Here is a 15,752-nt window from a genome sequence, read left to right as displayed (position 1 = left end):
CAGAGCCCCCCCACACACACACAGAGCCCCCCCCCCACACACACAGAGCCCCCCCCCACACACACAGAGCCCCCCACACACACACAGAGCCCCACACACACACAGAGCCCCCCACACACAGAGCCCCCCACACACAGAGCCCCCCACACAGAGAGCCCCCCACACAGAGAGCCCCCCACACAGAGAGCCCCCCACACACACAGAACCCCCCCACACACACAGAACCCCCCCACACACACAGAACCCCCCACACACACAGAACCCCCCACACACAGAGAGCCCCCCAAACACACAGAGAGCCCCCCAAACACACAGAGAGCCCCCCAAACACACAGAGAGCCCCCCCAAACACACGAAGAGCCCCCCCAAACACACAGAGCCCCCCAAACACACAAAGCCCCCCAAACACACAAAGCCCCCCAAACACACAGAGCCACACACACACACAGAGCCACACACACACACAGAGCCACACACACACACAGAGCCACACACACACACACACCCACCCACACACAGAGCCACAGAGCCACACACACACACACACACACAGAGCCACACAGAGCCACACACACACACACACAGAGCCACACACACACACAGAGCCACACACACAGAGCCACACACACACAGAGCCACACACACACAGAGCCACACACACACAGAGCCACACACACAGAGCCACCCACAGAGCCACACACACACAGAGCCACACACACACACAGAGCCACACACACACAGAGCCACACACACACACAGAGCCACACACACACACAGAGCCACACACACACACAGAGCCACACACACACACAGAGCCACACACACACACAGAGCCACACACACACACAGAGCCACACACACACACAGAGCCACACACACACACAGAGCCACACACACACACACACACACACACAGCCACACACACAGCCACACACACAGCCACACACACACACAGAGCCACACACACACACACAGAGCCACACACACACAGAGCCACACACACACAGAGCCACACACACACAGAGCCACACACACACAGAGCCACACACACACACAGAGCCACACACACACACACACACACACACACACACACACACACACAAAGAGAGCCACACACAGGGAACAGAGGCCAGAAAAAACGATCACAACGAGGGAACAGAGGCCAGAAAAACAGATCACAACGAGGGAACAGAGGGCAGAAAAATAGATCACAACGAGGGAACAGAGCGCAGAAAAACACATCACAACGAGGGAACAGAGCGCAGAAAAACACATCACAACGAGGGAACAGAGGGCAGAAAAACAATCACAATGAGGGAACAGAGGCAAGAAGAGGCCAGAAAAAACTATCACAACGAGAGAACAGAGGGCAGAAAAACAGATCACAACTAGGGAACAGAGGGCAGAAAAACAATGACAATGAGGGAACAGAGGGCAGAAAAACAATCACAACGATTCTTAGCTTTGATAAGGCTTAATATCTTGTCCATTTCTAGCATCCCCTGGTTCCCGGATGCCAGGGCGTAGTCATTGCCTGACACGGTTTCCTCTAATGGCGTGATATTTGCTTTGTGGGTATCGACTCTGGCCTTCACTTGGTCAAGCCTTTCTGTCAGCTGATTGAACTTGGAGTCGATTGTGTATAAGGCTTTTACATGCAGGAGGAGTGTCCATAGGTCATCTTTGATGGATGCTCCGACGTCCTTTTGCATAGCCTGCTCCCACGCCTCTGACGCAGTCTCTCCCTGCCTAGTGTGTCGCTTACTTTCAAACGTTAATTTGGGCTGTTTGCCATCAGTCTTGCCCATATTGATACAGGGGGGAGGGGGGCTCAGCCAGGATACTCCAGAGACTAGTCCAGTGCTCCTAGCGTCAGGGCAGGCAATAGGCCAAGGTCTCCCCCACACACAGTAGGCCACCCCCCCCCCCCTGTCAGCAGCGGTGTGCGACCCAGGCCCAGTCCCCCTGGGCGAAATAGACGGGAGGAGAGGGGGCCCAGAGCAGAGGAAGAGCCTCCCGGCCCACACGAGGACTCAACTCCGGGGGAAGAGGGGTCACAGCAGACAATCGGCAGAGGCCTTCCCAGGTATGGGCCAGCAACTCCGCCGACCACCAGTCGCAGCCCATTTTTACCTTCCTGATGCGGCTCGCAGGGCTGGCCCGCCGCAGGTGGGCAGCGAGTGATGCCGGGGGGCACCGCAGGCCCTAACGCAATGCCCCTCACCGGGCCCAGCGAGGGGCAGGGATCTGGCCTCCACACCCAGGGCCCGGTCAGATCCAAAGTGTGGCCTTCACGGCAGCAGCGTCGCCGCCCTACACCGCCCTCCGCCACCTCACCAGCCCGCTTACCTGGGGGAGAGAGTCAATGGAGTCCCGCTGTCCAAGGCAGGCGCCCCGCGTCCAGCAACTTCCACGCTCACACCGGCTGGTACGCAGGCCCCGCTCCGCTCTCCCAGCCGCAATCTCCGGCGCTCCTTTCCCTCAAGATGTCTCGTCCGTGCAGAGACTCCGGAGCCCGACAGCTCCCTGTGTGTGTGCAAGGCCCGATAGGCCCAAAATTCAGCTCCGGCAGACCGGACCCTCTACTGCGTTGTGGTAAGGGTCTCCAGCCGCCTCAGGCTGCAGCGCCGCACGCTCTCTGGGCCCATAGGTTGATTATTGTACGGGGATGTCCCGGAGAGCAACAGCCCTTTCTCGGTGCGCGAGGTCCGCCAGGCCACAGTTCCACCCTGCAAGCCACCCGCCCTGGGGATGAAGCCGCCGCCAATGTTCCTCCAGAAGTAATCCCGCAGCTCTGGGGAACAGATCCAGTCGATCTTTCTACTCTAGAAGCAATGCTGGGTGGGGGCCCTGCCCTAGGAGGTTGTCATGCCTGTCCCAAAGAGTGGATCGCTTGCTCTTGCTGCTCCGGGAGACCTGCTTCCTGGGGGGGTGACACTTCTGCGCCTCCAACGAGTCCACCCACCTACCCAAACGAGAGGGGACGTCTCGGTTGTTCCTGGGAGGAACAACCGGGAGGTCTGGCCCCAGTAGCAGCAAAGCGAGCTCCGGCAGGAATGCGGACCACGCCATGCACAACACCATGTTTCTCCGAGGTGAAGCAGAAATGCCTCGGAGAAATGCAGCCTCATTTTCGGACTGGGGGGTGTGTTTGTCTTTCTCTCCTCTTCCCATTGGCTGGAATGTAAAATTTCAGCCAATGGGAAGAGGAGAGAAAAACTAAAAAACACACCCCTCAATCCGAAAAAGACGGGGCTTAAACGGAAAGACTCCAGTCTTGTCCAATGGCTGGCCTCCGTTTAGGAAGCCAGCCAATGGAGAAGAGAGGCGGGTTTAAGCCCCATACTCTAAAACATAAAATCTCAGCAGTGAGACTGCGCAAGCGCAGCCTACGCAGGCCGAGACCTAAAAATCAAAAGGCATCCACAGCAAAATCCATGTAAGTAAGTACATGTGGTTGATAATATCAGTTGAAGGATGAGAAACACCAAAAATATTTTCCACCTTGAGTGTCAATCTTTAAGAGGTCTATTCAAGGCAAACTGCACATGTGAAGATGGCTGTCAGTGTACTAATAATGACATTTTACAGGGCACAAAATTCAAACCAAACTCTTTTGGCATTTAATAGGTACTTCCCACCTCAAAGGTACTAAATATATCAAACTCAAAAGAACAAATGTGTGCTTGCTTAAAGATATTCAATGTAACGCACCTGCAGAAATCCAGGCCCGATGCATTTCTTTTTTGTTTCCTGGATTAATCACTTCATTTTTACATAAGATGCCTTTCAGATATTTTCATCACCTCAAACTAGACTCAATTAACCTACATTTCGCAGCATGCCTCAATGGCGTGAAGAAACTAACCCAGATAACTACCACACTACTGTGATTATACTGACTGGCTGCCCATACCAGCCCGCACCCCTCTAGAGCACCTACATCATCTGATCTGTAAAACGTTTACGAATGGCATCCCTTACTATTTATTTGCAGCCATGAAACTATCAGACTAGAGACAAAGAAATGTAAAAAATAAAACACCAAGAAACAGCCCTTCTCCAGTTTTTTACCCAGGATCTGGAATACCATCCCCGTGTACATCAGTATCACCCCAACCTTCTTTCAATCCAGGAATTTACCAAAGAGACACCTTTTCATTACATCCAACTGACTTACAAAACCGCCTATCCCCATCTAATTCCAGCAATATCACTCCTCTACACCCAGCAAACAATCACTATGGAGAAGTGTGGCTCAGGGGTTAGAGGCGGCAGACCTGGAGCTTGAGTTTCGGCCCTGGACCAGGGTTCAATTCCCCGCCTCGGCGGGTCTTGGGCTCAATAATCCCACGGACTCGATAATTCTTGCTCCGGTGCCTTCTCGACTCACGGGTTCACACTCTGCGACTCTGGGCAATAGCTTGCTTAATCTCCACATTGGCCCTTCGCGGCGGGATGCCTGGCTTTCACCTTGTGGATACCCTTCCAGGGCTATCTCACAGGGGAATACCAGGACGGGTTCCCTAAGCAAGCGCGGAGATGCCCCAGGGTAAGTCCTGCGCTATATAAGTTTCATACATTTACACATTTACATTTACATATTTGTACTTCTTAACTTTTGCCTCCAGAATGCTCTGTTGTTCCTGGCTATCTTTGTGCTATACTACAGTGGCAGTAGCCACTGTGCAGTTATATTTCAGTTGTTCTTTCTATTGAAAAGGCATTTCAAATGTTCATATAACTTTCGATGCAGCGGATGAATCGCCACAAAAACTTGTAAGTGCTTAGCATAGTAAACTAAGTTCAAGAAACTAAGTGCCATCTTGCCGATTTTTATTAAACTCCGTTCACGGGAAAACAAATTAAATAGAGGTGAGTGAATCAAAAAAGTTGAATTTCCCTATTATAGCTCTCAAAGGAACTTTTGCTCGCACCCACAGCAAACACAGCTGAACGGATTTGTACCAGCCTTCGCATTAAAGTACAACTGTACTCAGAAAGTGTACTTTAATTGGTTTGGAGACATTTTGTTCAGTAGCGAGGGTTGGACTCTCATGCAGATTGGTGCTGGGCTGGAACAAATGTTAGGCATTGTGGCCAAACGTGCGTGTGTGCGCATTTCACAAAAATCCTAGAAATTCACTGCGGAAACAGAGTTATGGTTTTGGCTCAAATATGGATGGCCTTGATTAAAGTTTTGGTGATACTTATAAGAATTGGGGCATCCCAAAGTCCACACCCCAGCAATGGTTCTGATTGCCCTTTTTCTCAACAGCAGTCTCAAAATATTTGAGACGTCTAACATTCTTACAGTGTGTACCTTTCATCAAACAGTTACGTTCAAATGCTTCCACCTGCAAAGTTTGTGTATATCAGCAATAATAAGTAAAAAAATGTGTACATTTTTCCACCCAAACACCTATACTGCTGAACTACCTATTTGGCATCCCACTCAGTGCATTATTGATTTTACGGCACGTGCAAACACCATAAATATTCAAGAGCTGCAGCAAAGCCAAATGCATCCTTATAGTATCCGCCATTTAAATGAAAATGTCATTAGCAAACAGCAATATTTATTCTCTATAATAAACACCTCCTTACCTCCTAATTTTGACTAACAATGGAACTAGAGCCAGATTAAAAAGGAAAGCGAAACCAAACTTAACAGCCACATTATATACCGCAACCAAACTCCATGGAAAATAAGAATTAGGAGCTCTTGCCTGAGAATACAACGCAAGAAGGAGTCCTAAGAAATAAGAAATAATCCTCAAATGTAAATTTCTAATTAGACACAATTAACAGGGTTGAAGGCTTTCTCAGTGTCTATGTTTATGGAAGTTATTGGTTCCAGTTTCACTCTACATAATGTAATGGTGTGCATACATTTGTGTAGATTATCACTGCTGGGCATCCACGCTGTAAACCTAGCTTGAGAAGGGTTCATCAAAGTTCACATAACTTTTTCCAGTCTAATAGCAAACATATTTGCTAACACCAGTACAGTAACATTAGGCAAATAGACAAGTCTGTAACTTCTTGGCTGATAGTTTCCAAGTTTTTGGCATAAGAGCACTTAACACAACCCCAGTGGGATCTGCAACAGTTTCTTACAGAAGAGAACCATTCGATAGATATACTAAAAGAAGAAAAAAGAAATGCTAGAAACCAATTGAGGCATGGCAATTTACCCTCTTTAAATTATTGATGTCAGCTACAACTTCTTTACAAATAATGAGATCAATCCTTAGTCCATATTTGTCAAACAAGGAAATTCAGTAGTCCCATAAAACGGGAGAATACTTTCAGCCATCAACCACTGATTCTTCAGCATATAAACTGTAATACAGATTAAAGGCTACATCAATGATGTCATCATTCAAAGATATACCCTTCTTCCTTTTGTCCATGTGGATTCCATTTTGCCTACTAAATTAGCCAAGAAGTGTCCACTTCCCTTGCTCTGCCCCTTCAAAATTCTGGACCTAATGTCCATGTGGCCACAATGCTCAAAAGTAAATGAGATAATACATTTTCAAAACAGGTATAAGTCACGTTCTCACTGACAAAATGTGGTTACGTCAGATATATTCAATGACTGATCATTTTTAGGCTGCATCGGACTCCAATCAGAATGTGGAAATATGCAATGCAAGACTCAGATGTTTTTTCAGGACCGTGGGAAAGTAAGTGAATCTCCAAGACATCCTTTATGGTGCTGTGATACATGTTAAAAACCTGCTGACTGGATGTATTTGGTAGATGGGAGCTTGTAAATGAAACTTACCTTTCTAGGAATCCAAGAGCCGCCATCTTTCCTCAATCTTGCATTCTACTACCTCTTATGCACAGATGTACAAAGTATACGCTAGCAACAGTGGGAATCTTAAAGACGTGAAGAGTACAATAAACCAGACTGAGTTTTGTATAGAGCATCTGGTGCACAGATCCATTCGTGAGGAAATTCAGGCTGGGTGAATGGTTAATATGATTTCATATAATGCACTATAGTTGCCATTTCATTATCTGAATATGTAGTCCGGCTAAAAATAAAGTTCATTGACTATTGTTGTGGTTGCACTGAAAGTTGATTTTTTTATTGCTTCTTGTCATTCAAATGTAACATTTTTCTTCAAATTGAGATGCAGTGGGAATGTATAATGCCTCAACATTATAAAGGATTTTAGTGTAATCATATACCCCTATTTGGCTTAAGGTCAGCTGATGTATTACCCAAGGTTTCTGCTGATCTGACCACAGTCTTGCCACAGACCTGAGAGTATGAAGGCACTTTTCTGATCACTGGCAGATGCAGATTAAACCTGCATAATCCAACCTGGATCGAATTAAGGCCAAGATATAAACATCTCCTTTACAGAATGGTATGATGTGGAGGCACATACACAGAGTCTAAGCTTGCGATGTGAGGCATCAATCATGGCGTGGACTTAGGAAAGGATCTGCATCCAATAAAGACAGCATCTTGATACTTGTTTTTAGGCGAAACTGGATGCTTCAATTCAGTGGTGGGTGTGTAATATGAAGGACAGTGAGGTGAGTATTGTACAATTGAAGAAAATGAAGTCAATGTTTATGTTATTTATTAGTTGAGTAATGGAGAAAACTTGAGGCAGGTGTTAGGTCTATGAAGGCAAGGACTAAAAAGAGGCTCTAAAAAGGCACTAACTACTACAAAATCTACTTGTACTGTTAACACTGAGCAGAAAGCTTCAGACAACCCAACTAAGAATAGTTAAAAATAAACAGAAAATCAGGAAACATCACACACTACTTATGGGGGAGGGGGTGATACTAATAATGGGAAACAAATGTAAATAATACTAGTTGGGAGGGGCCTATGTGTAGCCTACCATATTTCTTCCTTTAGTTCCTTTAGATCTTTAAATTACTTACACGACTACTGACAATTGCTGCCCTAGGCACAAAATCACAGGGTGAGAGAGAGGAGGAACTAACACAAAGGCAAGCATAAATGTTTACTCCCAATGTGAGCAAAAAATGCTGTTTTTATTACCTATTCGGCAAGTCTCAAAACTACTTTTATTGAATATATTGTCACAGGGAGCCAATCTGTAAATGTCAATTCTTTTATGTGAACAACACTAATGTTTAAGTACTCTAGAGTGAGCCATTCGAGGAAACAGACCAATATCTATAAGGTAAACGGTCCATGTTAAAACTCAGGACCTTGAATGACAACACCGGGCTATAATTTTACAGCCAACAAATTAGCATTTGAAGGACACCGACACCGAGCTCCAAGAGCACATTAAACAGAACCACTAGACAATCCAGTATTGGCTTCTAGGATAACTAACATGTTGACAGATTTACTAATGATAATTTGTGAGTGTACCGTCCTAATCAAATTCAGAAGTATACAAATTAACACTTGAGACTACATAGCACAAAGACGGATGTGGCCAGACTAAATGAAATGACATTCTGCAGGAGTATTCTGTAAAATTAATCACTGACTCAATAAGTCTCAAACGAACTACTTTTTTAGTTCATTATTGTGCAGAATTACACCGAATGGAAGTCAAACGCACTTGGAACACATTGTCATGTATCTACAATGAGCTAATACCTATCTTGGAACGTATTTATTTAATTTTTTTCACATTAATAGAAGCTACTGCTGATCTATGAGTGGAATTTAAAAAAGTTAATGCATACCCATGTAATCACCGTACGTTCCATAGGCAAAGACTGTTAGAAGCCGGAAGGTGGCAGCGTGATCCCCAGATGCCAGCTGCAAAAAGTCAACAAAAGCATGAAAATTATTCCAGAGCATTGAAAATAATAACAGAGTGGCGCTGGTGTACTGGAATAGCAAACACTGTTAGAATTTAGGAAGGAGTTGCATTGGCCCAGCTATAGGTCTCTCTATAAAAAACCATGGAGCTACAAGTTGGGATTGAGGTGCACAGACTTAAGTCTCGTTTAGTGTGCAATATTGTAAATGAAGGAGTGTTATAGGTCACAACTATGGACTTTTGGCAAACCTGTGTGTTGCTTCTCCACAGTGGGATAGCAGGAAATGTTACAGGCGAGGGTCGAGGTGCTCTAGCAGCAATGTATAGTACTGGAACAGCAGAGCGCCTCCTCACCTCTTTCACATTTTGCATGTCAAGAAGCTCTCCAAAAACATAGACCCCAGGCGCCTCCAAGACCTGCGAGATGAGGGCAGCTAGGGCGGACCCCTTTGCAGACTTGGCCAGCAGAAGGAATTGCTCTTGGTTCGTATTGGTCACCCTCACCTCAGTTGTCATTTCTTCCATCATGCCAAGACTATCAGGAGGAGATGAAAGGAAAGGTTAGACCAATGGGACAAAAATCACACATATGCAGATTAGAACACTTTTAAAAAGTCACAAAATCGAACAGTTCTGTGAACGCAAACCATGTCAAAAGTGAACTAAAGCTGCCACTTGGCAATAAAGATGCTTCAATAACGTATCCGGCAAACTGATTAGAAGGATTGCAACAATAATAATCATTTACTTTCCAAATAAATGTGAAGTGATTTACAATGATATGCTTTCATTTTCATTTAAAGAGAATTGATACTATCTTTCAAGTACAATTGTTAGTACAGGGAGATTTATGCGAGAAGGGAACCAGTTAGGCTGAATATTTCGGTAAACTCCTGAACAGAATTTTATAATAAAGGCAAAAGCCAAACACCATTTAACTGACGAAGTTGTTAAACATTTTTTCCCGCAGTTTTGATGATGCAAGTGTCCTTAGGTGAAGGATATTTAAAATATGGTTACATTACCACCAAACAGTTTCTCGGTGCTAGCAGACAAATCCCTTTCGTTGAATAATACAATTACATTTCTGGACTTGTGTGACAAACGTAAACCGATTTGAAAATAAATATCTGATAGGTAACAACATATTGAGAATGAAAGAATTCAAGTACTTGTCTCACTGTGTCTTCCAGCAGTTATCCTGAATCTTACTGTGCAACGGTGCAGTGTGCGTACACCGGGAAGCATACTGCAGTGCCTGTATGGCATCAGGGGGTGCTCTTAAACTTTCTTTTAAATGGGGGGTGACACACTAAAAAGCCAATCAGCTGCTCCTTTTGTCTGACATTGCTGAGAGGAGTGGTATGCAGTGGCGGCTGGTATTTGAATGCGGTGAGGAGTCGGGTCGTGGGGGTGGGGGGGGGGGGAGGAATGAAATAAAAAAATACACACTTACATGTCTGTCACCCGCCGTCGCCGCCTCCTCCTCCACCTCCTCTCAGTCCTCTTCCCCGCTTTCAGGGCAGGAAGCAGGACGCCCCCGGCTCCAAACCTCCCGATAGCCAATCACAAAGCTGCAGTGCAGCGTTTTATTTGCTCTGAGCGCCATGGATCGCGCTCAGCCAGAGAATGGGAGGCTGGGCATGTTCTCCATGTAGGCTGTAATACCGCCTGCATGGAGCACATGCAAAGTGCGCATGAATGTTTGGCCAGCCCCAGAGGGCCAGCCAAACATTCACTTTAGGGAGTGCAAACCACTTCTCCTCGCATCTGTCAGCAGAGCAGCCCCACCACATCTTGCTCGCAAAGCTGCCGCAAACAAGGGAAAAATAGAATGATAATAACTTAAAGTTATAATCATTTTAATTTTCCTTTAGTGACACTGCTTGAAAACTGTGGGGCGACGCTCCTCCGCCTTAGCGGAGGAGACCCGACTCTTGTCAAGAGATCACAGATGGAACCAGAGCTAGAACCGGAAAAACATAACACTGCAAACCCTCAAATAGAGAGACATTGGAGGCAGGATTAAAAGTGAAAGTCCATGGGGCAGAGCAGCAAGGCGGCGGGGGTCAAACAGGACAGAGTCAGAATGGTTGCATTAAGTGACAGCCAGTCTAACCTCTATGGTCTGCCAGTACATATAATGAAAAACTCGGAGGCGAGGATTTTGCCTTCTTTCTTCACTTTATTCGTGCACAGCCATTCAAAACAACAACATCAAGACTATGATTCCCATGAACCCTAGGGAAATAAGTAGTCAACAAAAACTGTCCAATCAAGCATAGTCCTGGGTCCAACAATCAGGTGCCTCCAGTGTCCACATAGCCTGCTCTCATTGGCCCTTCTTCCTCTTTCTTTGCGAGAAGTCACCCAGTAACCACTCCTCAGGTGTCTTATTTACTCGCATCTGAACCTACGAGGACAAAGATAACATACATTTGCGAACTGAAAATGATGTACGCAGCCATAACACCATAAGGTAGACAATCTAAATCATGAATCCAATGACAAAGCAGTTAGAACTCAAATAGAGAACAGAACCAGCAAATAGTAGCATCATTGGTATTGGCTACAGAGGGAAATTATAGATCCAAAATACTCAAACAGATTTACTTACTGAAGTACGGGGAGGGGTCTCCTCTGGCTAACCCTAGGGCGGGATAATCCTCCGAGTCCTGAATAGAATTGAAACTTTCCGTTACGATAGCTAGGACATTTTTCATTCTAGGTCATGACCGGAGGCGAGGAATATGCTAGTTTAAAGCTTGCTCACAATGAGGTGAGCCATATCGAGCACTGGCTTGAAGTAGAACCTCTCAAAGGTAGAGTCCCAAGACCAGTCAGCCGCGTTCAGAATATCCTCCAAACGGGCACCCAAGCCAAAAGCCTTTGAGGCCATTGCACCGCGAGCAGAAAGTGCTCCAAAATCTCTGAGGCTTATGCCGGCTTCCTGCATGACCCACCTAACCCACCAGGCAATGGTAGGGGAGGAGACAGCCATGAAAGGTTTCCAAAGGGCAATAAGAAGCCGACGCTCCCCCGGAGGTCTGAATTCCTCCGTCATTTCTTCATAAGCCTTTAAGCAACAAACTACACACAACTTTGGAGAATCAGGGAACTATGGATAAGAGATCACTCGTGTGACACTTGGGCCACCTAAGCAACGTGAAAGTCACTCTCGAGGGCGTATATATCCTGGAGGTGATGTCCAGGGCCCTAACATCTGACACCCGTCAACACGAAATCAGGCAAAGTAACATCGCCAGCTTAGCTGACAGTTCTTACCGTGACAAGAACTGATTAGGTTGCCAGGACAAAAACAAATTCAGTACCTGGTTTACATCCCATAGTGCTGAGTAACGAGGTTCAGGAGGCAAAGAGGCGAATGCCCCGAAGAAGTTTGCAGACAAGGGGTGTTCACCGGCAGGGACGTTATTAATCAGCAAGTGTCCCGCTGAAATAGCAGATCGAAAGGTATTGATAGACCTATAAGCCAAGCCAGAAGATGCCAAAAGGGCCATTAAATTCAGAATGTACACATCATCAGCGTCCAAGGGATCCACACCCCGTCGCAGAGACCAACGGGACCTTCTGCCCCATGTGGATCTATAACGTTTCACCGTACTGTCCGCCCATGCCTTAAACATGAGTTCCTCAGCCTTTGCCGAAAAGCCTGGGACTTCCCAGCTACTCCTGTATTCCGCCATGCCACTAGCCGTAACGAGTTCTGCAGGACTAGAGGATGAGGAGAGAGGTGTGGGTCCAGAAGGAGCTCCGGAAACAGGGGGAGAAAGTTGGAGAATCCCAGGAAAGTTCCAGCCCCGGAAACCACACTTGAGATCTCTCACAAGGGGGAGAGACCCACCAACTCCGCCTTCTGCCTCCTGACCGGAGCCGTCAGACGAGAGAGCATTGCAAAGGGGGGAAACGCGTACCCACTCTCCAGGCTTTAATCTTGGAGAAAGGCATCCGTGGCCACTGCTAGGAGATTCGGCCTCCAGCTGAAAAATCAAGGAAGCTGGTGATAGAGTCTCGAGGCAAACAGGTCTATTGAAAACGGACCCCAAATGTCGTTCAGCTCTGAAAAACTGTGGGATCCAACTTCCACTGACTCGAATCCGCAAAGATGTGAGACTGAAAATACGCCACCAAGTTCTCTCGCCTGGGAGGTACTCGGCAGTCACCGACACGTGGTGATCCAGGCAGTATTGCCAAAAACCAGCGGCCAAATCGGAGAGAGCTTTGGACCTTGTGCCTCCCAAGTGATTGATGTAGCGGACTGCGGATATGTTGTCCATCTTCAAAAGCACTGAGGACTGAATGGAATCTCTCGTCCAACAGCGTACTGAGAAGGAGCCTACCAGGAGCTCCAGACAATTGATATGTATTCTGCGTTCGTCTGGAGACAACAATCTTCCTGTGGAAAACTCTCTGCATCTTATTATTATTATTATTAATAGTGTTTTGTTAAGCGCAGACAACCCTGAGGCCTCTTAGCGCTATATTGTCTGAGTCAAGAGAGGGCCAGAGAGCCAAGTTAGATAAAGAGGAGCGTTTTCAAATGTTTCCGGAACTTCAGCAGGTTAGATTCGCCGCGAAGGGTATCAGGCAGGGAGTTCCAAGCCTTGGCGGCATTCCAAGAGAAGGATTGCCTGCCGCATCTGGCTCCCCAACCCACGGAGCTGGCATCTGATTCTATAATGAGGTCTGGAGCTGAGCCGAAAATCGCTCTGCCATTCCACGCTTCCTTGTTTTGAAGACACCAATGTATCCCTTCTCTGGCGTCTTCTGAAAGGACCACTTTGTGAGAGTATGGGATCCCCTTCCAGAGATAGAACGCCTTGAGGCGTTGTAACACGCGATAACGGAGGGGCCCCAGGAAGATCGCTTGAATAGAAGCGGAGAGCAGACCCACTAACCGGGCTAAATTTAGAAGGGAGACCTGACTCTTGGCGAGAGACCGCCGCAGCTCGTGCCGAATCTTCGCCATCTTCCTTGCCGGAAGGCTGAGAGTGGAGGACCTTGAGTCTATCACAAACCCGAGAAACGTCAGACATTGAGAAGGGGAAATCATTGACTTTGCCTCGTTGATGACAAACCCCATGCTCTGGAGGAGATCGACTGTAATCTGCAGATGCTGATGGAGCCAACGAGGACATGCATCCATAAGGAGGAGTTCGTCGAGGTAGACGATCAGCCGAACGCCCTGAGCTCTCAAACACTCTATCGCCGGTTTGAGAACCTTGGTAAAACACCAAGGGGCCGATGATAGGCTGAACGGGAGGGAGAAAAACTCAAAAACTTGATCGTGCGGAACAAACTGGAGGAAATGCTGGTGTGGAGAAAAGATCGGAAACACTAGATAAAGTGTCCTTCAAATCTAGACGGACCATCCAGTCTGCCAGACGCAGGATATCTCAGAGGAGATGGATACCTTCCATCTTGAAGTGGCAGTATACCAGCCACTCGTTGAACTTGCTCAGATTGATCACCGGGCGCTTGCCAGCATCCACCTTGTCCACCAGGAAGAGATTGCTGACGAAACCCTTTGGATGCAGAGAAGTGGGAACGATAGCCCCTTTGGCTAAGAGGGAGGAAACTTCCTCGTCTACCAGGAGAGAGTCCTGAACTGGATCGGGCGTGGTCTGACCCGTTGGCAGCGATTCCCCAGGAACTCTACATGGAAACCCTGAATGGTCTGCGCCCATCCAGAAAGGGGGTCAGGAGAGATGAGGGAACCAGACAACTTTGTTTCCTCTGCCAGGTCTAAAATTTTCGTTAGGGGGCCTAAAACGTCGAGGAGCTTATTCTGACAGGTCTGCCAGGATCAAACAATCCCCTTCTTGGGGTCCCTCATGAATTTCTGCAGGAAAGTCGCCATGTGGGCATCGATTTCTGGGGTAAGGACGACTGTGCCCTCTAAGGAAGGATGAGGGCATTCTGCCCGAGGACAGTTTCGAGCCTCTTTTTCTAAGGGTTTCCTGATACGCAAAGCTACATACTCCGCCACCTTATCCGCCGGGGCCCAATCGGAAGAACGTGGGTGTATTATGTCTTCCGGGTCAAACATATCCGACACATTGGGCTGTACATCAGGTTGAGAAGGGTTGGAAGGGCCAGAAGCGCTAGGGCCATGCGCTGCAGGGTCTTGGGAGAGGAGGGGGAACATCCCCCCCGTGGCAGGGAAGGCTGGGCAGCCAAAAAGGCTTGTCTGAGGCGTTCAATAGCACTGGAGTCCATACCTGCATCGCGAGCCCGCTTGGCAGGAGGAGGAGAGGGATCTTGGGCCGCCATCTATGAAGCAGGAACGAGTGGGGCCAAGGGGGGACTAGTGGTGAGGTATTGAAGAGCTTGATCTATTTTCTGCGTTAGCCACTCTTCCAGTGGAGATATAGCCTCACCCACAGCTCTGTAAATTGAGGGGTCAACCGGCTCGTAGAACTCATCGTCCCACTGGAGGTCGGTCAGGACATTGTCCCCTCCCTGGGAATCATCCTCATATTCAAACTCCATAGTGGAATGAGGGATGTAAGTAGTGATGAGCCTTAATTAAGGGGTCTGGGTGGCAGACCGGACTGTGATGGGCTGGGTGTCAGCCTGTGTGATGGGTGAAAAATCGCAATCAAGGTAAAGGTCAAGGCCCTGGGCACGTGTGTCTGGTGCCTAAAAGAGATACCGAGAGAAAACATCCAACTGGCCTTGTAAGTGCCCACTAAAGGAAGGACAGTAAATACGTGACCTCAATAGGCGTGAAATGAAATAATACAGACTCCGCTGTTAAGTGCCAAGCAGAGCGTGAAAACGCGATCAGCCTCTGAGCTTGTAACGGTCCGATCACGCTGACAAATACACCTTGGAAGAGGCGTTCACCTCCGGCTAGGGCTCGCCGCTACGGAGCGCCACACAAACCCTTCAGGGTTTGAATGAGCGCGCTGTAATGAAACAAAGTAGAGATCTCACACGCCC

The 15,752-nt window shown here is 47.5% G+C and overlaps 1 long non-coding RNA gene across 1 annotated transcript in view; it reads right to left on the bottom strand.

The window, feature by feature from the left end:
• Positions 1 to 7,107: 7,107 nt before the first annotated feature.
• The window catches only part of LOC147706414 (uncharacterized), a 32,895-nt gene continuing 24,250 nt past the window's right edge, over positions 7,108 to 15,752 (bottom strand). The window contains exons 2-3 of the long non-coding RNA XR_015297352.1: positions 9,141 to 9,321; positions 7,108 to 8,782 (exon numbers count right to left, since the gene is read on the bottom strand). This is a non-coding gene — a long non-coding RNA (uncharacterized LOC147706414). The remainder of the gene's footprint in view (positions 8,783 to 9,140; positions 9,322 to 15,752) is intronic.

The sequence above is a fragment of the Lissotriton vulgaris genome, chromosome 7 (genome assembly GCF_964263255.1).
Source record: "Lissotriton vulgaris chromosome 7, aLisVul1.2, whole genome shotgun sequence".
Taxonomy (NCBI): Eukaryota; Metazoa; Chordata; class Amphibia; order Caudata; family Salamandridae; genus Lissotriton; species Lissotriton vulgaris.
Note: the sequence above shows the minus strand (reverse complement) of the source record. Positions and strands in the feature narration are given on the sequence as shown.